Source organism: Globicephala melas, chromosome 2 (genome assembly GCF_963455315.2).
Source record: "Globicephala melas chromosome 2, mGloMel1.2, whole genome shotgun sequence".
Classification (NCBI taxonomy): domain Eukaryota; kingdom Metazoa; phylum Chordata; class Mammalia; order Artiodactyla; family Delphinidae; genus Globicephala; species Globicephala melas.
The window spans coordinates 135,111,284-135,136,151 of NC_083315.2; the positions used below are offsets into that span (position 1 = coordinate 135,111,284).

General features: G+C 41.6%; 1 long non-coding RNA gene across 1 annotated transcript; it reads left to right on the forward strand.

The window, feature by feature from the left end:
* The first annotated feature begins 12,750 nt into the window (after positions 1–12,750).
* On the forward strand, positions 12,751–23,042 carry LOC115852347 (uncharacterized). The gene is made up of 4 exons (XR_004039105.2): positions 12,751–12,891; positions 20,912–21,035; positions 22,173–22,384; positions 22,813–23,042. It is a non-coding gene; the product is annotated as an uncharacterized lncRNA (long non-coding RNA).
* Positions 23,043–24,868: the final 1,826 nt, after the last annotated feature.

Genomic DNA, 24,868 nt, shown 5'->3' on the forward strand with positions numbered 1-24,868 from the left:
TTGCTTTAGGTCCTTTTTCTTACGGAAATTCAATATTACAAATGGAAAGAAAGCTCCTTTTGTAGCCTCCTCTTTCCAACGCCTCTCCCTTCCTCATGTCTGGTTTAAAAATGTCATTACAAGAGTGACAGCTTCGTGTGTTATTCCTCGGGGCTTTCTCATGTGAGAGGCACTGTGATTTAGGCCCATTTATATCTTCAAAATAAGAAAGCCCGTATTCGAAATGAGCATCCAGACACATATTCTGTGCTTTGTATGCGACAACTGCATCTACGCTTCGTAGAGTGACTCATCGTAGTGGGGACTGTGCTAGTCTCTTGTTGCCAGGGCACACGAGGGTCTTCAGGCACCTCATGTCTGTCAGAACCTCACATGGTTTCTTTCAGTTTTTAATTTCTCTTATATTCCATAGTTTCACCAGTTTTCTGTTTATGCTTCAAACTTCCCCCAACCCACGTTCCCAATTGAAAATCGTTACCCTTTTTATAAGGTCGATGAAGAATGGCACTTAAAGTTACAAAACCAAGAATGTCTGGGACCTCTGTGCTAAAGCAAACTCCAGAGGCACTTTGGTGAACAAGCAAGGGGGAAACAGCCAAAGGCTAAATCCCCTGATTCCCTTACGTGTGTGATCCTCCGCATACACGAATAGGTTGTAATGTGTCAGCCTCAGATCTGAGCTGCACAAGGCAGCCTGTGTACTCGCTTTCAAGAAGGTGACTTCCATTTAAGACGAATGAAGATTCTGGAGAAAAATTGCAGACAACCTGCCACAGGCAATAATCTATCTCCAAGTTGCCATCTCTCAAGTCTCTGATTCTAAAGCTACAATATATGAAAAGTGTGTGGGAAACAGTTGAGCTAATTCAAATGGCACATGTCTGAGCTATCAAATATTAGTAAAAGGGACTCTCTTTCTCTAGGAAAGAAAATTGTGCTGAGTTTAAGAGGCCTTTGTACCAGCGGACAACTTTCCCTTCACCACATAGCAGGTGGCCTTCAAGGGCAGGCCCTTCCAAGGTCCCATTCATTGTCATCTGGGTGATTGCGGCCCCTGCCAGCTCTTTTTTTTTTTTTTTTTTGGCTGTGCTGGGTCTTCGTTGCTGCATGGGGTTTCTCTAGGTGCAGTGAGCAGGGGCCACTCTTCGCTGCGGTGCGCGGGCTTCTCATCGCGGTGGCTTCTCTTGTTGCGGAGCATGGGCTCTAGGCGCGTGGGCTCAGTAGTTGTGGCTCACAGGCTCTAGAGCACAGGCTCAGTAGTTGTGGTGCATGGGCTTAGTTGCTTCACAGCATGTGGGATCTTCCCGGACCAGGGCTCAAACCCGTGTCCCCTGCATTGGCAGGAGGATTCTTAACCACTGTGCCACCAGGGAAACCCCCCTGCCAGCTCTTGTGTGGGACCTAGTGGGAAATCATAAAAATAATAGCAAACATGGGCTTAGCATTCGCCTGGCACTGCCCGAGATGGTTTATACCAGTTTATCCTCATAGCAACCCTGTTGGGCCCTGAGGTCACCCAGGAGTGAGTTGGAAGGGAGGCAGTGTGACCTGGAGCCTGGGACCCTGTGGTGGTATTGCCGCGTTCCTCTCCACCCAGCTCTCATTCAATTGCCACAAAACCACCTGGGCAGCCAGACACGTCTAATAGCTAAGTGTCTAGCAAAGGCTGCATTGTCTTTGGAGCCTTAAACACAGCCCTTTTAATTGGAATTGCTTCCTAATTCAGCTTCATATATCTCCTCTGCTCCCACACAAAAGAATCCATTGTGTTGGTCTCAGGGACAAACTGGATGCTCCTTTGATATGCTTTGCATGTAAATGTAAGGAACAAGACTCATTTGATTTCATTATATGCTTTATTGATGCGCCTGCAGCACTTTATTGTAGGCTTTTGTGACTAGAATTTCTAACAAAGGAGGGAGTGGGCTTCCAGGCTGGCAGCTCAGCCTAAAGAGGATTTACCACATCTGGCTCTAAAGAGATGCTCACTTGTGGCTGGTGTCATTCCTAAGCTTTTAAAAGGGCTGGAGGCTTCAGGAGCTGCTGCTATTCTATGACTATAAAAGTGTTATCAAGCATGAGACGAATGCTCCTTGCCACTATGCGGGGGGAGGTGGGGAGGATTTACTGAGCCCCCGAAAAGACGGGCAGGATAACTTGGTATCACTGGGGGAAGTAAATGTGCTCACATGCCAGGACTGACAGAGCTGGTACCTAATCCTTCCTACCTGCAATGACAGGCTCCTGGGACTATAGCATGGGGTTAATTATTCCCAACGTTCTTCATTATAATTCTAAATGAGATAATGATTAGAAATAGTACCTAGTCATTGAACTGTAAATGCTCAAGGCATTCTCTTGCTGGAGAAACTAGCATTTTTTCCTGTGGCGTGTTAATTCCTTTGGCACTATCTTTTGTTTTTCTTCCTCCCAGGTTTAGTTGGTCTTTTAAATAATTGGAGCCTCTACAACTCTCTCGTGCCAAATAGAAAGAGTCAACAACGACTAAAAGCTGACTAAGCACTGGGTACTTTATTGTGTTGTACTTAATCCTCACAGTAGCCCTGTGCAATTGGGATTTTATTATTTCCGTTGTATAGGTAAGGGATGGCACAGAGTGGCTAAGTGCTTCCACTGGTGACACAGCTAGTATGCTGAGGTTTCAGGACTTGAATCCACGGAGTCAGACTGCAAAATATAAGACATTGTCTCCTAAGACCTTGAGCTTTCTTCCCTTAACACCTGGCTTGGAGGTCTGGCCATGTCTCATCTAGAAGCCTTTGAGGTCTATAGCCTTCCTGATGGACATCACTTTTTTTTTTTTTTTTTTTTAGCGGTATGTGGGCCTCTCACTGTTGTGGCCTCTCCCGCTGTGGAGCACAGGCTCCGGACGCACAGGCTCAGCGGCCCTGGCTCACGGGCCCAGCCGCTCCACGGCATGTGGGATCCTCCCTGACCAGGGCACGAACCCGCGTCCCCTCCATCGGCAGGCAGACTCTCAACCACTGCGCCACCAGGGAAGCCCTCTACTATCTTTTAACAAGGCCCATCTGGGACCACACCACATCAGCCAAGGTTTTGTTAACTGAAAAATAAAAAACAAAACCGCCAAATGTGAGAGCTGTGAATTCAGTTTTATTTGGGGTCACTGAGGACTACAGCCCAGGAGACAACCCCTCAGATAGCTCTGAGGAACTGCTCCACAGAGGTAGGGGGTAAGGTCAGTATTACGTATGATTTTGGTGAAGGGGAAAGTGCAGTCAAGCACACGTCTCGGTAGAAGGCTGCTGCTAGTCACAAGGAGCAGATGTTTCCGTTAAGGGTTTTAGTGCTTTTCTAGGCATAAGAAGGTACAAGAAATTGGATTCATAAAATTTTCTCCTGAAAATACCTATCTGAAGGCCTATTCTGTCAGTTTTTCCCAAAGCACAGAGTGCCTCATTCCTGATCTCCTTTCAAGGTGTGTTTAAAGTCAGCGACTGGACTGCAGTGGCTGGTGACCTCATCCTTTTAGGACCAAATGGAGAGCAACATTCTTTAATTTGAAGTTTCAGTGGGCACTGCACCTCACGAAAACTAATTGAATCTAGTTTTGTAAAATCAGTTCTTCACTATGAAAAGTCTTGGTATACAAAAGTATGTATCAGTAGAACAGAATTCTTAGGTTGCCTAATTGTATACACCACTAAAAGCTTTACTCTGACTTACTGTAGAAACCCTTCAAATACTGAGCTCCCTGGAGCATTTAAAATGAGATTCAATTGATGACAAAATGGATTCATTTAAGAATGAAGGCATAAGGAAAGCAACACTCTTTAAGTAAATTCTTTCATATATATGCATATGCTTCCTTTAACCTAGAAGCTCCAGTGCTAAACATGACTAAAGGTTTTTCAAGGCTTTCACACATCAGTGGAGCCCAATTCTCTTCCCGTTCTCTTTCATTCCATTTCTAAATTGAGTATCAGAATGATAGAAAATCAGTCATCAGATAATACTTTTTAGTGATTCTAGAACTCACACACTGCTTTCTTTTATTACTCTTTGAAAAAATACCTTCAGGTTTTCTAGCTGATTGGAGAGCTGGATGAGAGCACAGTAGGGTCTAAATACTATTATCTTTCAAAGATACAGCAAAGAGCCAGAGTCGCTGACTAATTCACACAAGCACTTTGGAGGATATAATCAGTAACCTTGAGAGTATGTTTCTGGGTTTTTTGTTGTTGTTGTTTTTTGGGTTTTTTTGTTTTGTTTAAACCAGCTATGATTATGGATGTGCTTCAGATGGTAATCAAGTGAGTGGTGGCTTTTATTTCAGATCTAAAAAGCAATTTATTACTGCCTTTCTCACTTATGTTTCCCTGTCAAGTAGGCAGTCCCATGCTGGGCTCTTAGCAGCTGAGCATCTTCAGTTAGCTTTAATTATCATCTAGCTCATGACTTCCTTGGTAGGCTGGGTTCCCTATTTGGCCCTCACCCCTAATTTTCTACCCCTCTCTATTAAGTTTTCTATTGTTGTGTAGCAAATTACCAGAAACTCAGTGCCTTAAAACAGCATACATTTAGGATTTTACGGGCACTGCTTAGCTGGCTTCTGCGCTCAGAGTCACACAAAGCTGAAACTAAGGTGCCATCTGGGGTTAAGGTCTCATCTGAGGCTTGGGGTCCTCTTCCACCTTCACATAGTTGTTAGCAGTTCATTTTCTTGCAGCTGTAGAATTCTTGACAGCTTGCTTCTTCAAAGCCAGCATCTCTGAACTCTAGACTCTCTTTTAAAGGGCTCACCTGGTTTGGTCAGGCCCACCCAGGATAATTTCCTTTTAATTTGAAGTCAACTGATTATAGACCTTAATCACATCTGAAAAATCTCTTCATTTTTGCCATATAACATAACAATCATGGGAGTGATGTCCCATTGCCTTTGCCATATTCCACTGGTTAGAAACAAGTTACAGGTGCCACTGACACTCAAGGGTGTCACTGTTGGGGGGTCATCTTAAAATCTTCCTACCACATTCTCTTTCTGAATAAGAACAGAAATGAGGGCTTCCCTGGTGGCGCAGTGGTTGAGAGTCCGCCTGCCGATGCAGGGGATGCGGGTTCGTGCCCCAGTCCGGGAAGATCCCATGTGCCGCGGAGCGGCTGGGCCCATGAGCCATGGCTGCTGAGCCTGCGCGTCCAGAGCCTGTGCTCCGCAACGGGAGAGGCCACAACAGTGAGAGGCCCACGTACCGCATAAAAAAAAAAAAAGAACAGAAATGAGGCTAGTGAGCATCCAGTAGCCACTCTCTCATGCATTCAGTACACTTTAGTGTAGATTAATCCTGAAGAAAGTGTCTTATGTCACCTATTTACATCATTGACTCATATCCCAAAGTCAAAGGTCCCTGTTTCGAGAGTTTAAGGGTTTTCCTTTATTGGGCAACTTTGACTATAGATCCATTGGAGGTGAAAGGTGTGTGTGGTCATTTTGGATGTTTAATTGTTCTTTTCCAGAGGATATCAAGGAACAAAGAAAGCTGAATCTATTATAGAAATTTTCTTCCACCTCAAGTGGAAAAGCAAAGGTGTTTCAGGATAAGATCAGTAAGGGCCACAGGTCCAAGGGCAGTATCCAGCCTCTCCTGTGTTTGGAATAAAGTGAGTTCTTCCTGTTCCCTGGCGTCCTCAAAGGGAAAATGGCTCCAGTCATGACATTCGTAGTAAGGCTGGGCCATGGCTCTATTAGTGTTAAAAATGTTTCTCCATAAACACTTTCAAGTAGTATAATTTTCATTACCTGTACCCTTCTGCTTTCCCATTAACACCTTCTTTTCATTGTAGGTCTAGCCCTGGAAATCCTGGTAAAGCTACAAGCAGACTAAAAAGTATCATTCACAGCACAAGTGACGTGTGTAAGTAGATTCTGTAGAAATTAAGATTCCAAAATTTGTACATTTGGAGATGTACTATTTGGAAGAGAGAATTACAGGAACACCCACAACACATGTGTGCACATGTATGCATGTATAGTCACACCTCTCACACTTTCTCATTGCTACTCAGGTATGACCCTAAAATAACAACAATACTAATCATTTATTGAGAATAACCATGTTTCAGCCATGTTACATGTAATATTGCTTATCTATCTATCTATATATCTATCATCTATCTATCAATCATTGCTAATGTAATACAGATAATGTTGGGCTTGCCCTACCTTTGAAATTTACATAAAATTGGTTTGAATGTCCTAACTTTCTGTGGAAATCCAATTTTCTCACCAAGATTGGGATAGATTCTTGTGGTCACTGCTAGCTCTGATTTCATGTTCCTACTGCATTCTCACTCTCATGGATATCTGGCCTTTGGAGCTTTTCCCTTGTCTGTCCTGCAGACCCATGGACCCCATAAAAGAACACAGGTTGTGCTCCTCGAACAGGACTGGTTACATAATTTGTAGAGCCCAGTGCAAGAAGAAAATAAGGAGACCCTCTGTCAAAAATAATTAAAAATTTCAAAATGGGGCTTCCCTGGTGGCGCAGTGGTTGAGAATCTGCCTGCTAATGCAGGGTAACGGGTTCGAGCCCTGGTCTGGGAAGATCCCACATGCCGCGGAGCAACTAGGCCCGTGAGCCACAACTACTGAGCCTGTGCATCTGGAGCCTGTGCTACACAACGAGAGGCCACGATAGTGAGAGGCCCGCGCACCGCGATGAAGAGTGGCCCCCACTTGCCACAACTAGAGAATGCCCTCGCACAGAAACGAAGACCCAACACAGCAAAAAAATAATAAATTAATTAATAAACTCCTACCAACGTCTAAAAAAAAAAAAAAGAAAAAAAAATTTTCAAGATGGTGACAGGAGAACATTAAACCAAGAATGTGGCCTTTCTAAGCTTGGGGGTGCGACCGCACAGGTCACGTGCCCACAAAGGTAGCCCTGTCCTAGAATTTCCCCAAATACCACTCCTTACGAGGCAATCAGATGAACTACATATTTATTAAAGTGCTTAGGGTAATAGTAGAGGAGCACTGGGTCTAGGGATCACAGCAACTCACAGCAGAGAACTTCAGATTAAATGTTTCCCTCAAATTTCTGTCCATATCTACTGAAATTTAGTGTATCTATAACTTCCTCTTTTTTTTCCTAATATCTTTCTAAACCATGGCCCATGCCCAGGGTTTGAGTGTGGGTGCTCATCAAAGCGTTCTACTGGGCAAAAACTTGACCTACTCCTAAGAGAAACTGTCTCCTTCTCTAGGGATGGAAGTAGGAATAGTTGTATTTTAAATAGCAAATTATTCTTATTCTCACGGCTCAAATTATTCTCTTTTCTGCAAAGTATTATTATTATCATCCTCATTTTACAGGTAAGGGGTTCTGATGCTCAAGAGAACATAGCTGGTGAAATGATATCTAGCTTCAACTTTTGTATTCTTTCCACTAAGCTTGCTGCTCTCTAAATCTGGAAGGGTTTTTGAGAAATCACAAATTAGCCCCCGAAGATGCCAAGACTATCTCTATGGAGGTGCAGCCTGGTATAAATCTTTCAGTGGTTCCACTAGAACCCAACAGTTTGGACTATTGGTGTCAGATTATCGTGTGAAGCAAGGTTAGCCAGAGGGCTGTCATGGAGGAAGGTTAGACTATGTCCCTCTTCCTTTCCTAGGCAATATGGGATGTAAGGACTGTTTAAGATCCCTTTCTTCAACTCTTTATGGAATTGGGGACCATCATTATTACCTTTATGCTCTATGTACAGTGAAAAACACAGCTATCCTCTTGGGACTGTCAGAGCCACTCTTGTTACTGAATTTCCCTCTTTCTCCACAAGGGAGGAAGAATCCTCCAATACTTGGCAAACATCCTTGGAGATATTTTGTGCATTGTTGGTGTGGTCCATGTACTGTGGTCAGTCCATCATTCAGTCTTAGGATAACCTAATTCAAAACCACCCGAGCCATCAAACCATTTATGTATTTAAGTTGGGTATATGTGAACGTGCTGCAGTCCACTTTTTGGACCAAATTTCAGTATGAAAATGCCTCCTTATGAATAGAGTGATTATATAATTCATCATCCAAATCTGGACAGTTTTAAGAGTGAAAGGGTACTAAAAAATTATATAGTTTTAAAAAATGTACATTTACTAACCGACAAATTAGTTTTATTAGAATGGTAGACCTATGAAGTCTGTTCAAAGACTATTTTCAAAAAAGAAATTATTTTTCAAGAACAAAAATAATAGAACAGTGTACATGAAGAAAAAATTTTAAGTTATTTATATCTATTATCTGAACTTTGAAATGATATCATCTGAATAATTAGTCTCGATATATATTAATGTGCTTTAATCAGTTGCACAGTGTTCTGTCTGATAATCAAGCCGATTGTATTTTCCTGATTTTTTTTCAATATGTTGTTATTGAGTTAAATGTTCACATATAAATGCTCACAATCATCTTAAAGATTATATTTTAAGGTTTATAAATTTTCAAATTGTTAACACCTTAAATTGGCTCTTGTCTGAGAAAATACTCTCTATAGATGCTGAGATACTTGTTAAGGTCAGAGCAAGCAAATTCTGCTAAGTAAAATATATTTTCAATTAAAATTTTTAATTTGAATTTTTAAATTGAATATTTCAGCCAAATAATTTCACAAAGACTGTCTTTTTGTCTCTATTTATGATAACTATTTCAACAAATAATTTTATAAACAAAAGCTCATTAAATAAAGTTTTCACCATTTATAAATCTTTTGACTCTTTTACCAAATTTAAATGCTCCCAAAATGTAGACCTTCTCAAATTTCTTTCTGAAACAAAATATAAATTTATCCAGTTAAAAACAGGAATTTTATCAAAAGATACTTCCTACAAGATGAGATATTCCCAGGTACAATCACAGAATTTCAAATCATACTTGGGGATTATTTGAAGTCTCCTTTCTGGGTTGTTCACTTTCTATCTTGCTTGTATAGGGATACATTTCAATATCTTCTTATTTTTAAGCTTTGTTTTTAGTAATTATGATTTCATTAAACTTCAGAAGCTGAACAGTTTGGCATTCCATTCAATAAATACTTTAAGTATTTCCAGCTAATTTTGAATGAAATGGAGCCAAATTTAGAAAACTTGTTTGTAAAAATGTTCAATGCCATTGACGGGCACTTAAGTTGATATAGAATATAGTTCTTCAAGACTCAAGCATTTCTAAAATCTTATATCAGACAGGAAGGAGAGAAAGCATGTAATGCCATGCTGGTATAATTTAGAGTCTTTAATATCAGGTTTGTAATTCAGTAATGCTATGTGTAGGTAATTATATTTATCCATTTTCCTAATTGAATCTTCTGTGGGTATAACTACTGTATAAATTATATGAGCACTACACTAATTGTTATACACTTCTGTTCCATAACTGGAGAACACTGTCTTTACCATGACGGTCTGTTCTACCAAAACTTGAATTATTATCACAAAAAATTTTTATTTTAAGTGTCAGACTTCTAAATGGAATTTTCAGTAGCATTCACAATAATATCAGATGTGGAAGAATCACCGTCTAAAACCTCTACTTTGATTCCATGAACTGGATGAAAAACAATGAACCAATATTGCAATTAAAAGATTTTTCTATTTGAAGTAAATGATGACACTAACATAAAACTGGTGGCATTTAATTGTGATTCTAATATTACTGGAGATAACACATAACATCTCTTGTTTTACTTTTTCTATGTACACAAGAAAACTTGGAATTGCAAATATATTGGAATGTGTTTAGGAGAACAGTCATTTGATTTAAACATGATCTAAACACATGCTTCACACAGTGAGTGTAAATGCACCTTCCGAAGCTTTAGTGGTTAACATTTTTCCCAGCGCATTCTTCTTAAAATAACTATTAAGCATCGATATTGATGCTTCCTTAGTAGATCTAGTCTTCTGGCTCTCATGCGGTCAGTGATATCACTGTGACCCCCATACAGAGAATGATAAACGTCAACAAACGTTTTGTCCAAGAAACATGTTCATCATCAACTTTCTTGGATGTTTAGTACTTAATTTTCCACTAAATATACTCCTTCATTTTTATTGAATTCATTGTGGTCAAAAGGACTTATTTCAGTATAAACATGTTATCAACAAAATAAACAGTTGTAGATTTACAATAAATGGCTAAACCACCATGTAAGAACTTAATCTCTAGACTGTCTCACATATGTTACAGTAGCGTGTCTCTATGTCTCATGTTTCTCATTGATCCCAGCATCTCTCTGGCTCTGAAGGAGTTCTCTTAAATCTACTCCAGCTTATCTTAATGCAACAATTGCTAATTATACTTTGTTTAAAAATGAAAAATCGAGAAAAAATTCTAAACCACGTGAGATACTGGACAACAGGCATAAACCAGGACTGTCCCAAACAAAATGAGACATAGAGACATCCTGCTGATGAAGAATGTAAGCTCTGCTCTCCAATATTCTAGGATTTACCCATAAACCCTGCACACTTGTCAAAATATCCTCAATTAGTGTTATTATAATGTGAGACCTTATGAATTAATTTTCCATTGCCAGGCTGACCTTTATTATTATTTTTTAGGTTAAAAAAAGCTAAAGTAATATTTAATGAGGTAGAATCTGTTATAAACATCATCAAGTAAAACTTGCATATTAGAAGTGAAAATTGTTAGTTTATTTTTTATAAAGTAGTTAGGAAGTTAAGTTTCATTGTGTTTATCTCCATGCTTTCTGAGATACTGTTGCTATTAAAAATGCCTTGTACTTAGAACTGCTAAAATAAAAATAGTGACAATACCAAGTGCTGGTGAGGATGTGGAGAAACTGGATTTCTGACACAGGCATTCTGGAAAATAGCCATGGCCGCTGAGCCTGCGCGTCTGGAGCCTGTGCTCTGCAACGGGAGAGGCCACAACAGTGAGAGGCCCACGTACCGCCAAAAAAAAAAAAAAAGCATTTACCATAAAAGCAATTGTACTTGGGCATTTATCCCAGAGAAATAAAAACTTATGGTCAAACAAAGACATGTGCATGGATGTTTATAGAAGCTTTATTTGTAAAAGATAAAAATCAGAAACAACCCTAATGTCCTTCAATGGTTAAACAAGCTGTGGTACATCCTTACCATGGAATAGTACTCACAAGAGAAAGGAATGAAATATTGATCCATGTAACAACTTGGATGGATCTCAAGAGCATTATGTTGAGTTTAAAAAGCTAATCTCAATAGGTCACATACAGCATGATTCTATTTCCGTAATATTCTCAAAAGGACAGAATTATAGATATGTAGAACATATTAACGGTAGCCAAGGGTTAGAGACAGGGGTGAGTGCAACTAAATAGAAGTAGCATGAGGGAGTTCCTTGATGGTGATGAAACAGTTTGTATCTTGTGGTAGTGATTATATGAATCTACACAGGTGATAAAATTTCATAGAATTACACACACACACACACACACACATACACATACGAGTGCAACTTCCTGGTTTTGATATCACACTGTAGTTACCAATGTTCTGAACTCTTTGTCTGGTAAATTGTTTATGTCTGTTTCATTACACTATAGCTATATAAGATGATGACTGGGGGAAACCGGGTGAAAGGTACTATTTTTGCAACTTTCTGTGAGTTTATAATTATTTTCAAATAAAAAGTTAAATGAAGAAACAAAAATACATTTGCCCCTTTTATGTTGTATCTGATATTATGATATCTGCTTACCTGGAAAGGAAAAGTAATGATCAAATGATTTCAAGTTTCAATTATCTTTTTTTCTTTCTTCTTATCTGTATTTTTTATTTGTTTTGTGGTGAATACATATTATTAACATAATAAAAATAATGAGGAGATAAAGTAAAGGTTGGATTACTAATGTCAAGGTGGATTGAGGTGAGGGAAGAAGCAGCAGCAGAGATAGTGGCCACCAGAGAGAAACAGGGGCTGTATTTTTTTTTTTTTTTTTTCTGGTACACGGGCCTCTCACTGTTGTGGCCTCTCCCGTTGTGGAGCACAGGCTCCAGACGCGCAGGCTCAGCGGCCATGGCTCACAGGCCCAGCCGCTCCGCGGCATGTGGGATCCTCCTGGACCGGGGCACGAACCCATGTCCCCTGCATCAGCAGGCGGACTCTCAACCACTGCGCCACCAGGGAAGCCCCAGGGGCTGTATTTTTCAACGCAAGGCATAATGCATGCATAATGGACACCCCCCAATAGGTGGGCAATGATAGTTTACTGAATGAAAGAATGAATATTCAAAAGGTGTTAGACACAAGTCAGAGCAGATGGAAAGAGGTTCAGAGAGAGGCTGGAAAGCCATCAGGTAGCAAATAGAATGGCTTCCAGGGCACATAACTGGAATCTGTTTAAAAAAAAAAAGGACTGATAATCTCTAAATGTGGAAGAAATCTAGGTCAGAACTGTTTAGACCAGGCTTAAATGCTAAAAAAGTCTCATTGAGTTCAGAGAATAAACCACTTGGACCACTAATACTTCCTTGGAGCTGGTAAGCCAACATTGTGTCAGGTAGGAAGGTAGCTTTTTGTTCTAAAGAGCTAAGTGGGTCTATGATACGTTGAAGTCCTGCTAGGCATAGGTTCCATACCTTAGAGGAAAGACCAACATCCCATGTCTCTCAGAGCAGAACCGTGTGAGTTTCAAAAATGATCTGAGGGTTTCTTGGAGTAAGTCATTACCTTAATCCCACAGGTCAAGTTTAGCTCGTGACAAGAGAAGAATGGAGATTGGATTCTTTGCTGGGCCTAAGTAACCTGAGATTGTCTGACGGGGACTTCCATTAGCCCCGTGTTCACTAAAGCTTGCCACACCACCAGCAATGGTTTGCACCTTGCCTCAGCGTCTTTGTGGATGCCAGGTGAGAGGCTCAGCCTGTGCCCCGTGCGTGGTGTGGGCTCTTCATCAGTCACGTGTGTCAACCACACAGGCACATTTAAGTGCTGCCTTCCCTCTTGTAGTAATTGTTATTATGTAAACAATCTAATCTGAGTGCTAATACATGTAATTTCACTGAACTGACAGTAATGAATCTTGAGTGTGCTGTTCCACAGACTTGCTTCTTTCCCAGGTGAGGGGTGGCAGTGATGAGCATCCCTTCTGTGGCCACACAGAGTCCACGGGTTTTCAAGGTCTTCAGAGGAGTACTTCAGTTTTCAGGTCAACACCCCTTTTCTTCATCAACTTTGAGTGAAAATCGTAATAAAACACACAACGGGTTGTAATGGAGAAGCAGCATACTGTAATTTGAGAGAAGAATTACAGATTTTTAGAATAATATTTGATGGTGCTTTGGAATATTTTTATGGTTGAACACTTATGTCCTGGGAGCAGGACTCTGTGAGCCTACCTACTTTTACCAACTAAGCCACCCAGTTTCACTTCTAGTCTGTGGTCAGTTGTCTTCAAGGTCAGTCTCCTGGCTGAGACATATACGCAGAGCTTCTGGTTCCAACCCTTGCATTTTAGAGTTCAGAGAAGCGGAGGCCACAGGTATAGGAGGGACAGAGCTGGTCCCAGAACGTGCCTCATCCTTCTCATTGCAGTGCCACTTCTCCCAGGCCGTGCACCACCTTTACAGGCTGCAGGACACCAGAGGACCAGGGACCAGTTGTTAGGAGAGAGGCCAGGGGACAGTTAAAAGTGATATTACTTTGTGGCATTCACAGCTGCGAGGAGTGATGGCAGCCAGATGTATTCATTCGATCCATTCAGTGATTATTCATCCAGTACTTTCTCATCCAGTACTTTCTATGTGCTGGGGACTGGTTTAGGCACTTGGGAAACAGAAATGAACAAAATTGCAGAATTCCTCATCCTCATGGAGGCCACATTGTAGCAAAAGTAAAAGGAAACGCACAGTCCTGACTATGTCCCAGTCCTGTCCTCAACAATGTACATATGTTAACTCATTGAATCCTCACAATGGCCCTTTGAGGTAGGTAGGATTGTTTTTTTGTTTGTTTTTTTTTTTGGTAGGATTGTTAATCACATGTTGCAGGTAAGGAAACTAAGGAACAGGGAATAAAAATTAAGAAACTTGCTCAAGGTCTTGCAGCGAGTAAATAACCAGCCTAGGATCCAGCGCTAGCTATTTGGCTGTGAATTCCTGCTCTGAACCACTGCACTTGACTGCCTGATTCATGAGTGAGGTTAGAGCCGTGGTCTTCTTTCTTTTCTTTCTTTTTTTTTTTTTCCTATAAGCAGCGGAAGCCTCCCTCTTTTTAGAAATGAACTTCCATGTGGAGGACCAAAAAATAAAATAATAAAAGTGGCCCTGTTCTGGATGAAGAGAATGGAGAGGGTGGGGAATTCACATTGTTCTCGCTGGATGGCAGGAGCTGATCAGTAGATGCCTCCTTCCAGAGAGCCTCTGCTCCTCCTTGGTTCCCACCCTGTTAGACCTGGCACCCTGCACCAAGGCTTTAGAAAGAGCTGGAGTGGATGTACGGAAAATGGGACAACAGACACGTCTGGGTCAGCCCTGGGAGGTTAGAGGCGTTGTAGTAGTGGTGCCAGCAGAATAACTCAGGAATTTTCAGTCTATCCCCCGACAGTGTGTGTTTGGGGGACTCTCTCCCATCCTTTGAGAATAACTGATGCTGTGGTGCTCTTCTGTGACTGATGGCAGAGGGTCTTATAAGGGGAAGAGTGGGAGGTTGAAGGTACACTGAAAACCTGGGGATGCTTTTCTTCTTCTCATCATTCCTTCTTTTGCCTCCTGCCTTGACTATCTCTGGCCCTGCGTGATGGAGCCACAGACAGTGCCAGAAAGAGGCCTCACAGCTCTCGGGCTGATGGTGTGTATCCCTTTGAACATCCACTGAGGTCAAGTTTTACAGACTTCTAATGGCCACTGTGGCAGTATCGAGGCAATGGCCTTCTAGTGGCACCGTTATTTCACCATCTCTTAAAAGAGTAGAATAAATATTACCCCTACTCTTCCCAAGGAACCTGCCCAAAGTTGCCAGATTCAAAGATTCAAAGGGCAGTTCCTGGGGTATTTTGTTTCCGAAAGTCCTGGAATGGAGCAGTTTATAAAGTCATTTTGCTAAGCCTTTCTTTTGCAGCCACTCCCATTCCCAGCCCTCAGTAATCAGCTGGAGGTTTGGAGATCACTTGCCCTGGCCAGCCTGGAGGTAGCTTTTCCCCAGCTACTCCTCCAGGTTCCTTTTCACTGGCCTCTGCTTTGAATTGTTAATTTCCTCTCTGAAGGCACTGTCTGACTTTGTTAGCAGGTCTGACACTGTCTGGCTGCTTGCAAAGAGCAACTAGTGCCAATAAGGTGCCAGCACTCTTCTAGGCATGGGAGACATAAAGGGGAAAAAATCCTTTTTCTAACCTCAAGGTGCTCACAGTTTAGTGGGGAGACAGCCAGGTAAACACGAAATCACACCGTGGTGTGATATCGTATTGTAATTGTCAAAGGAAGGCTGTAGTGGGAACGGGACAGAAGGATGCCTCATGTGCTTGGGAGAAGCAGGGAAGGCTTTCCGAGTGAGGCAACCGAGAGCTGAGACTTGGAAGGAAAGGAAGAACTTCAGGGATATGTACATCAAGTTGGAAGAAAACCACTGCCAAGGGCTTTGTGGCATCACGCCACATGCCATATCTAAGGCACTGACTGGGCTGTGTTACCAAAAGAGAGAGGCACTGGGTTCCTATTCCTACTTCTCTATAATCAGGACAAATCAAAAGTCTTAGTTTAGAAGTTGATCATTGCTTCCTTTGAATTCTCGCCAGAACCTCCTTGAGAACCGGTGCTTTTTAAAATTTCACCTTCCCCTTTCCCATCCCATCTCACCCCCAGGAACAAATGTAATGACTTTGCCAATTAGCACTAAATAATGGGAGCTGAGCTGAACAACAAAAGAATAAAATGGGAAATAAAAGATGGAAATTAGCCAGCCAGATTGGGGAGAGCCTTCAATATCAGGCTAAGGCGTGTGGGCTTTACTTGGTAGCAGAAGCAAGAATCTGATGAGACAAGTAGTAGTAGTGGAGACAAGTTGGAGCTAGAGATAAGGTTTAGGCCATCTTCAGTAGGCTGCGAAACATCAGCTGAAAGCAGCCAGATGGTAAAAACTTCTCAGTGAAGAGAGAACCCGAAAAGAAAAGAAACGAGAGCTGCACATGTAATCTTGAAGACACAACAGTTAGAGAGCAGACCCAGAAAAACCTGTCTTAAAGCATTGGCTTCCACGTATGCGGATATTAATAGCACCACCCAGTCTGTCTGCTTCTAGGAGTCATTGAAATAATGCAAGAAAAGTGCTTAACACATTGCCTGGTGCAGAGCACTTAATAAATATTGCTCTTCATTATTATTATAGAAGAGTGATTTTTTTGTTTTTTGCATTGAGATAAGGTCAACTGATGTACAAATACTAATTGTTAATATATGCATTGATGATTTGTTGCCCGGTAACTATGATTTTTGAAGTGACAAACTCATTTCAGTGTTTGCCTTTTAATTAAAATGGGTACTTCGGCATTTTAAAATTCATTTTTGAAGGAACCCCCTACTGAGCTGCAGCATCTCAGGCACAGCAGGGGTATACTACCATTTTTAAAAAGCCAGCTAACAATTAATGTCATAATTTTATATTTATCCTGCTAATTACGGCAAAGACAAATCCCAGTTTGTCCACGACTGTGCAAACAAACAAAGAAGGCTTAGCACCATGAGGCAAGTTACTTGCAAATTTGCATATTAATTACTGTTTACCACCTCTGCTCCTGTGGCTGATTACTTCTAACAAAGAGCAGACGTATACAGTGGCTTGGATCGTCTGAGACAACCTGAAATGCAGCCCGCCACTCTCTGAGCAGGCTAGAAGGCTGCTGTGCTTACTAGTGGTGACATGACCAGAAGGGAACAGTCCACACTCCTGGCTCAAGGGATCTTTATGTGAAGAGCCATTAAGGTTTCTGAGATGCATTTTATAAAGCATAACAGACAACAAAAGTGATCCTACAGATTCTCACTCAAATAAGACCATCTTTGCTTTAATGTACTTTGGAGCAGTATTATTCTTGATGTGTGCTATACAGTGTGAAAGATAATATCTATTTTTCTGTGTGTGCTTTGAAAGGTTACTCGTCCATTATGATTAAGCTCTGGGTACAGCACCCTGGAGTAAAAGATTTCCTTAGACTCATGAATCTACTTTCTTTCCTCAGTTTTGGCGCCAGTTGCCAGGAGGACAGGGTGCTCTGGGTGGAGACACCCAAAATCCAGTCCTGTTTTCTCCTGATGGTGTTGAATGGATTGGGACAGTCTTATGCCTGTCTAACCCGGGAAGGGACGTTTAGTGTGTATTGGAGAATTTTAACTTGGCTGTAATTGGAGACAAAAACCACATAAGTTGATTTAAAGACACTAAGCCTGAAAGAAATTCTTTGTGCTCACAATTCGGAATAAGCAAAAGCAGCCTCCTCTTGAGACAAAGTCCTGTCCAACAAAACCCCTGATGGAGGCGAGAGAAAAATCAATGGAAAAATTTTAATGCTGACATAAGCATAATATATTATGCATGATAATCTTCAGACTATGAAATCCACTTACATGCAAACATTTGAAAAAGCAGGGGCTGCTTTACAAGGTGACTTCAGCTTCCTGTAGTTGTGTGAAAAATGTTCAAAGTGTAAGAACAGGACAACTCCTGTCTGTTTTTAGTCTCTGAAAGAAGAAAACAAATACTTGTATTGGTAATGGCTCAATAGCCACTCCTTAGGAAAGTCACAGTAATATTACAGTAATAATAACAGTAATAATAGCTAACAGCTATCAAGTGCTTACGCTGTTCCAGGCGCTTAATATGCATGATCTCACTTAATCCTCAAAATGAAGAGGGTTGAATTTTTCATCCCCCTGAAAATAGCTGGAGACTGAAGCTCAGAATGATTAAGAAACTTGCCCCAAATCACAAAAGTAGAAAGTGGAAGAGCTGGGATTTGAACCCAGGCAGACTGACTCTACAGGCCAACATGCTATGCTGCTTCTCATTTTATATATTAGGAAGCTGTAGTTTATTTTCCTAATGCCCCAGGTTTTGTTGTTAAGTTGGAATTCTATTCCAGTTTTCTGAGCTCCAAAACTCATTATCTTTACATTCCTCCATGCTACCTTCCCTAATTAAAACAAAGCATTAAATTTGAAATATCCTAATATATTAGAGCAGAGGTCAGTGAACTAACTGACCAAATCTGCCCACTGCCTGATTTTGTAAATAAAGTTTTATTGGAATGCAGCCATGCCCACTTGTCTAAGTGTTATCTGTGGCTGCTTTTGTGTTACAGTTGAGTCATTGTGATAGTCAGTGTAAGGTCCACAGCCTAAAATATTTCCTGTCTGGCTGTTCACAGAAAAAGTTTGTTGACTCATGACTTATACAAAACATTTCTTTTCTTTTTCCTAACTAACCTGTGGCCCAAGTCTTCAGCAGCAGCAGCTTTGAGCAAGAGAATAGGTGAAGTGATGACTAGCCTGGCTAACGGTGCTTATTTTAAATCTGAGAGTGTCTGGGGCCTCTGGGGACAAGTGAGCACAAGGACAGAGGCTGTGGGTGGCTTGTTATTAGTCTTTGCTGTTTTCTCTCTACCTGTTCCAGAATCCCAAGAAAAACTATTCCCTCCTGTATCCCCAGCACCTTCAACACTGCCAGAGATATAGTGGATACACAGTAGATAATTGTTGAATTAATAGTCAGAAATATCTTGCAATAGACCGTGAATTCTGTCTCCAGTCAGTCTCCAGGATGGAGTACAAGCGCCTTAGCCTGACAGTTGCGATCCTGTCCCCTCCCCCTACGTATCATAACTCATTTGCCTATGCAACACTTTCTATTTTTTCAAGACTTAACTCCTGACCATTTGACCACTCAGGAAGGTCAGGTTTGCTAGGTGGGCCAGATCACAGCTGGCTTTGGAAGAGGACTGATGTGTTCAAAACGATGCTTATGATATGCAAAAGAACCTGTAGGGGGGAGAGACTAGAGGCTAAGGGATCAATTAGGAATCTATTTGAGGTGATAATTGTGTAGACAAGGGCAATGAGAATAGAGAGGAAGGGACAAATCGGAGAGACATTTGAAAGGAAGCATCTTCAGGAATTTGATGACTTAGTGATCTGAGGGATGAAGAGGGAAGTGTAACAGAATAAGAATTTTAGTGTTAGGACTAGTAGATTTTGTTGTCATTGACAAAAATAGATACTCTCGGAAGAGAAGCAGGGTAAAGGGAGCGAGACAAAGTGTATCTGGAATTAAGATTGGGATTATCCTTCTGATGATACCTGGGTGGAATAGGATATGTGGCATTAGTGTCACTTTCGAGGTGAGGCCTAGAGATTTTGACCCAGTAAGAATTGACAAACACAACATTGTAAATCAACTATACTCCAATAAAAACTTCAAAAATAAAATAAAAAAAAGAATGGACAGGGCTTCCCTGGTGGCGCAGTGGTTGAGAGTCTGCCTGCCGATGCAGGGGATGCAGGTGCGTGCCCCGGTCCAGGAAGATCCCACATTGCAGCGGAGCGGCTGGGCCCGTGAGCTATGGCCACTGAGCCTGCGCGTCCGGAGCCTGTGCTCTGCAACGGGAGAGGCCACAACAGTGAGAGGTCTGCGTACTGCAAAAAAAAAAAAAAAAAAAAAAGAATGGACAAACTGACTCATTGAGTCATTCACTCAGCAAATATTTGAGCAGGCATAGTGTGCCAGGCACAGTTCTAGGCCCTTGGGATATATCAGTGAACAAAACAAAGATCCCTGCTTTTATGGAACATGCATTCTAGCAAGAGACAGGCAATAAATAATGAACATAATAAATAAGTATATAGTGTAATAACATGTTAAGTGCTATGGAAAAAAGACAAGGTAAGGCAGGGCAAGGTGGCTGGAGGCTCTGGGGGCAGGTGAAGGCCTTTGCAATTTCCCAGATAACATCTAGAGCTCTTTTTCTCTGATCAGTGGTTTGTTATTCATTTTCTGACCAAACTGTCAGAAGAAAAAATTGTAGGGCATTGGCTACTGTGTGATATTTTAATAAAGATACTTTGTATGCCACATCTGGTGGCAATTAAAAAAAGGGAAACTTTTCATGGTTCCCATTTCCTGAATGAGTAGCACTGCAATGAAATTTCGATGAGTTGAGGCTGATAATTTTCAGCAATTTAAATGTCGTTGCCTTTCCTAGAAGGAAGAGCTTTGTTTGTAAACACTTGGGTCAAAAGAAGACGTAACCTCATTATTCACATTCTTCTGATAGGCTCCCAGTCAGAACATGTGGGGCAGAAGGGATATACAGGGGCCTGAAACATAATCACCTAGCTTTGGGGTTTTGTTCTTTGTGATGATGGGGGAAAGGTAAAGAGCTAATTTCATTCTTTCTTAGAAGACAAGTTGGACGGGATGACAAACTTTTTGTAAAGACTGAGAATTCAAGCAATTACCTAGTGATGCATAGCAACATATCTGCATGCTTGCCTTCTTGGATTATTGAGGGTCAAAGTCCCCGCTTGGGTCACACGCTAAACAGCTCTCAGTTTTCCGTGTTTCTTCAACAGGATATGATATGCCAAAGATCCACTTTAATTTCTACTGCTTTCCATTGCCAAGATGCTTATTTGGGGTCCTCAGAGGAGAGGGGATATTTAAAAAGGAAGGAGGGAGGAAAGAGAGGGTGATGTGGTTTGGACAGTGTCAGGAGACACAGTTGGTCCAGATTAAGAGAGTGGTATGCGTTGTAATTCTAAAATGGCCTCAGCTCTATTGAAAATAGAGAAACTTAATTCTTTGATGTGGAAATGAGCTAAAAGGGGAAGGAAAAGGTATACTTGTAAGCTCTGGGCTTTTTTTTTCTGTGTTGCTTTTCCTAAGCCAGTGAAATCCTCCAGGTGCAAAGGGCAGCCTGATGCTTGAAGGGACACCGGTCATGCAGCAGCCCCAGATTTCCCTCCCTTTGTAGTTGACTGAAGCAGCTTCAGACACAGCAGTTGGCAAGGTAAGATCCTGGCTTCCTGGAAAAATCCTGAGAAGAACCCAGCGTCAGTCAGAGTATATTTGGGTCTTTTCCAGGTGCAGGTTAACTAGGAAGAAGGGCTTGAGGTTGGAACAGTTTTTAACGTAAAACTTTCTGTGCTCAGAGAAGTGGGCTCACATGCAGCCATCTTTGGAAACGAACCATTTAAAAAAAAATTTTATTGAAATATATTTGATTTACAATGTTGTGTTAGTTTCAGGTGTATGTCAAAGTGATTCAATTATATATATATATATTCTTTTTTTACATTCTCTTACATTAACACTTATTACAAGATATTGAGTAGAGTTCCCTGTTCTCTATAGTAGGTCTTTGTGGTTATCTATTTTATATATAGTAGTGTGTATATTTTAATCCCAAACTCCTAATTTATTACCCACCCCCCGCCCCGCTCCCCTTTGGTAACCGTAAGTTTGTTTTCTTTGTCTGGGAGTCTATTTCTGTTTTGTAAATAAGTTCATTTGTATCATTTTTTTAGATTCCACATATAAGCGATAGCATAGGAAAGGAAACATTTTCAGTTAGAAGAGCCCTCACCAAAGTATGTCTTCAGTGGAAATGCATTTGTTTAATATTACATTAGTGATTTCTACCCCTTGTACCTACCCAATTCAACAAGCATTTTATTAAACTCCTAGTACGTTCTTAGGACTCTGTGAGGTGCTACAAACTGTCATGAAGGAGTAAACCTGAATTAATGACAAAAGAAAATGAAACCATTTTTTAAGAATCTTCATAGGAATTCCATTATGGGAAGCAATAAGAAAGCATGGATCCCACATTAGTGATACCCCTGCCATTCCTTATCCTTATACGCAGCACACACACAAACACACACAGACGTGCTCAGGTAGAAATGCTCTTTGGGTAAAAATACCCATGGCTTTTTACGCAGTGCCAGTTGGCCTGGCTGGGCTACCCCATGGTGTTGTCTCATTGATGAAATGCTGATTAAGTTGCTTTATGCTCCATAATGGACCAGTGGGTCATTCTCTGTTTCTTGTCAACTTCAAACAGGCTGGGCAGTCTGAGTTTGTTTTAACTCTACTGACCCCAAATGCCTTTTGTCTTTATCAGACTTTATTCTTATCTTTTCAGAAATGGAATGGTTCCTCTTTTTCCTGTTTCCTCAATATTTTCCTAAAAGACACAAACTTACAGAAGTTGTTTCTGAAAGTGGAGCTGACTGGAAAAGTACCCAGTTTTGTTTCTAGATATCTATTTGTAGAATTTTCCAAAGTCAGTCCGTCAGAGACAGGGGATTCCATCTCAATCTACCTTGAAAGGCGATTGAATTAAACAAGCATTTGGTGAGTATCTGCTTTGTATCTGGCTTTGTTCTGAGGGAGTTAGAGAGGAAGTAGGATTTGTCCCTGCCCTTGAGGAAGGAAGTAGGATTTGTCCCTGCCCTTGAGGAGTTTAAAGTCAAATTGAATAAGAGGCAACACTAATTAAGCCAAGAATTTATGAGTTTTTGAATTCACATTCTTGGCTTCAGTGTTTCTATGTATAATGGCCAAAAGGTTCCAGTACTTTTAATCTATGTATCATAGTAGATTTAGTTGTTCATCGAAAAAGGCCTCTCTAACCCAAATGAAGGAAACTCAGTCTAGACGTTGGGGATGCTTTAACTAATTTTCAAGCTAATTTGGCTTAATTAGTTCTTTTCCTAATAGTACTTTGTTCCAGACTCTATGACTTTGAACATTAAGCACTCACCCAGCCACTTTCCCTGCAGAGGTAAAGCTGCATCAGGCATGAATCCAGTTCTCAAGGAGCTCACTGCCAAGCTCAGCAGGTGAGACAGAGCACGAGGGGAAAAGGCATTGGTGCACAAGAACAAGAACCACGGGACCAGTAAGTGGGGTCTTGTCCTGAGAGGCTGTGAGAATCACTCCACTGCTTTTTCTTCAGGGTAACTTCATCTCCCCACATCATGATTTACTGTAAGGATTGTGGGAAATGCTTTGCCCCCTTTGGATGAAAGGTGTATTATATAAGGTCTGTAAAAGGTTTTTGGATACGTTTAGGCAAAAATAAGTGATAACAATGATAGTAATATCTAGCATTTATTGAATGCTTATTATACGCCTGGCATTAAACTAAAGATGGGAATACGGCTTTAATCTGTAACTCTATTTTATATCCGTTGAGCCCCAAATTATCAAAATATTTATTTCTAAATGTGCCCTGTTCATAATCTGTTTTTAATTGTTAACCTGGGTGATGGTTTCATGGGAATTCATCATACCATTCTCTCTACTTTTGTGTTTTGAAATTTTCCATAATCAGAGGCCACGCAAAAAAAAGGAAGGGGCCAAATAAACTTCATTAACCTAAATAATACCTCAGATAAACGATGAAGGTGAAGAAAGAAGGAAGAACATCGTTCTTCAGCATTTATAATGTACCAGATCCTTCATATACTGTCTGTGACTTAACTGTGATCCCATTTTACGAATAAGGCAACTGAGGCTCAGAGAGATTAAAAGACTTCTTTAAGGAGTTGAACGCTGGCCAAAGCCTATGTATGCTCTTTCCAATACGCCATATTGCTCTATGGGTCCATATAGTTTCTAAGGGCAGGGTCCCTGTGTTTCATCTTGGCAGCCTCAAGTGCCAGTGGGTGAAATCACAGTTCAAAACCAGATAAAATGTTTTGAAAACAATATGACATGTATGCTTTAGGAAAAATTTCGAAGCAATATATGAAAACTGGCAAAGCAATGGTGAATGATAATTTATATCTGAGAGGAACGTCCTTAAATGTCCATTCTGTGTGTGGGAGGGCGCAAGCACGTATAACACTGGGGACTTTGGGGTAACCAACATTTATTTCCAGACATTTCACAACCTCCCTTTAAGGTTAGGTATAAGGCCCATCTTACAGATGAGTAAAACGAGGCTGAGAGAGGTGCAAGTTGGCAACACCAGTGTATGGTGGTGCAGCCATGGAGTGGGGCACAGCTGGAGTTCAAATCCAGCCTGGCCTGACCCTCAGTGTACATCCTCTCACCACAACAGTGAGTGCTATGTTAGAATCGGATTCTTTCTTCTGTGGAAACAGCATGTATTAAAGGTTAGAGAGGGTCAACCAAATTCCTCCATGGGGCCTGGGAGGGGGAAGAGTTGGGTGTGACAAGATGGCAGCGTTTCTTTATCACGAGGCAAAACTCCCCCCACTCTGTTTGGATTTAGTCTGCACCGACCAAACTGAACAGAAGCGAATTGTCCCATCTGTTGTCAAAACCATCCTCCCTGACTTCAAAGAGTCCCGGCCCCGGAGGGAGAGACCCCCGGGGCGCAGAGGGAGATGGAAGCAGAGCCCCTCGGCCTCCTGTCAGCCGCTTCAGTCTCTGGGGGCTGGAGCCGCTGCCTGTCATCCCAGCTGACTCTCTTTGAATCTGCGGCTCTTCACCACCCCCTGCCTTCCCCACCGCTCAAACAGACCCAAGGCCCGATTTCTGTTTGAAGTGGACGTGCTACTCTTCACACTGCGGGCGCTGCCGCGGAGGTGCAGCGGCATTAGAGGAAGCGGCTCCCTGTGGGGCGAGGCCACCTAAGCCTCAGGCGGCAGCCTGCGCTTTCAGGCGCTCTCGGGGCGATAATGGCATTCTAGACTTTTCCACAGGGGTCCTGAGGCCCCCGAGGGATCTTAATTAAAGTGGCTTTGTGGGTCTTGGAGGCAAACACCGGCCCAGAACTCAGGGTGGGAGCTCGTTATAAGTTCTGGTTCCGTTTTTCCCTGGCCTCAGAGAGTCTAGGTTCATAGGAGCAAAGGAAATGAAAGAACT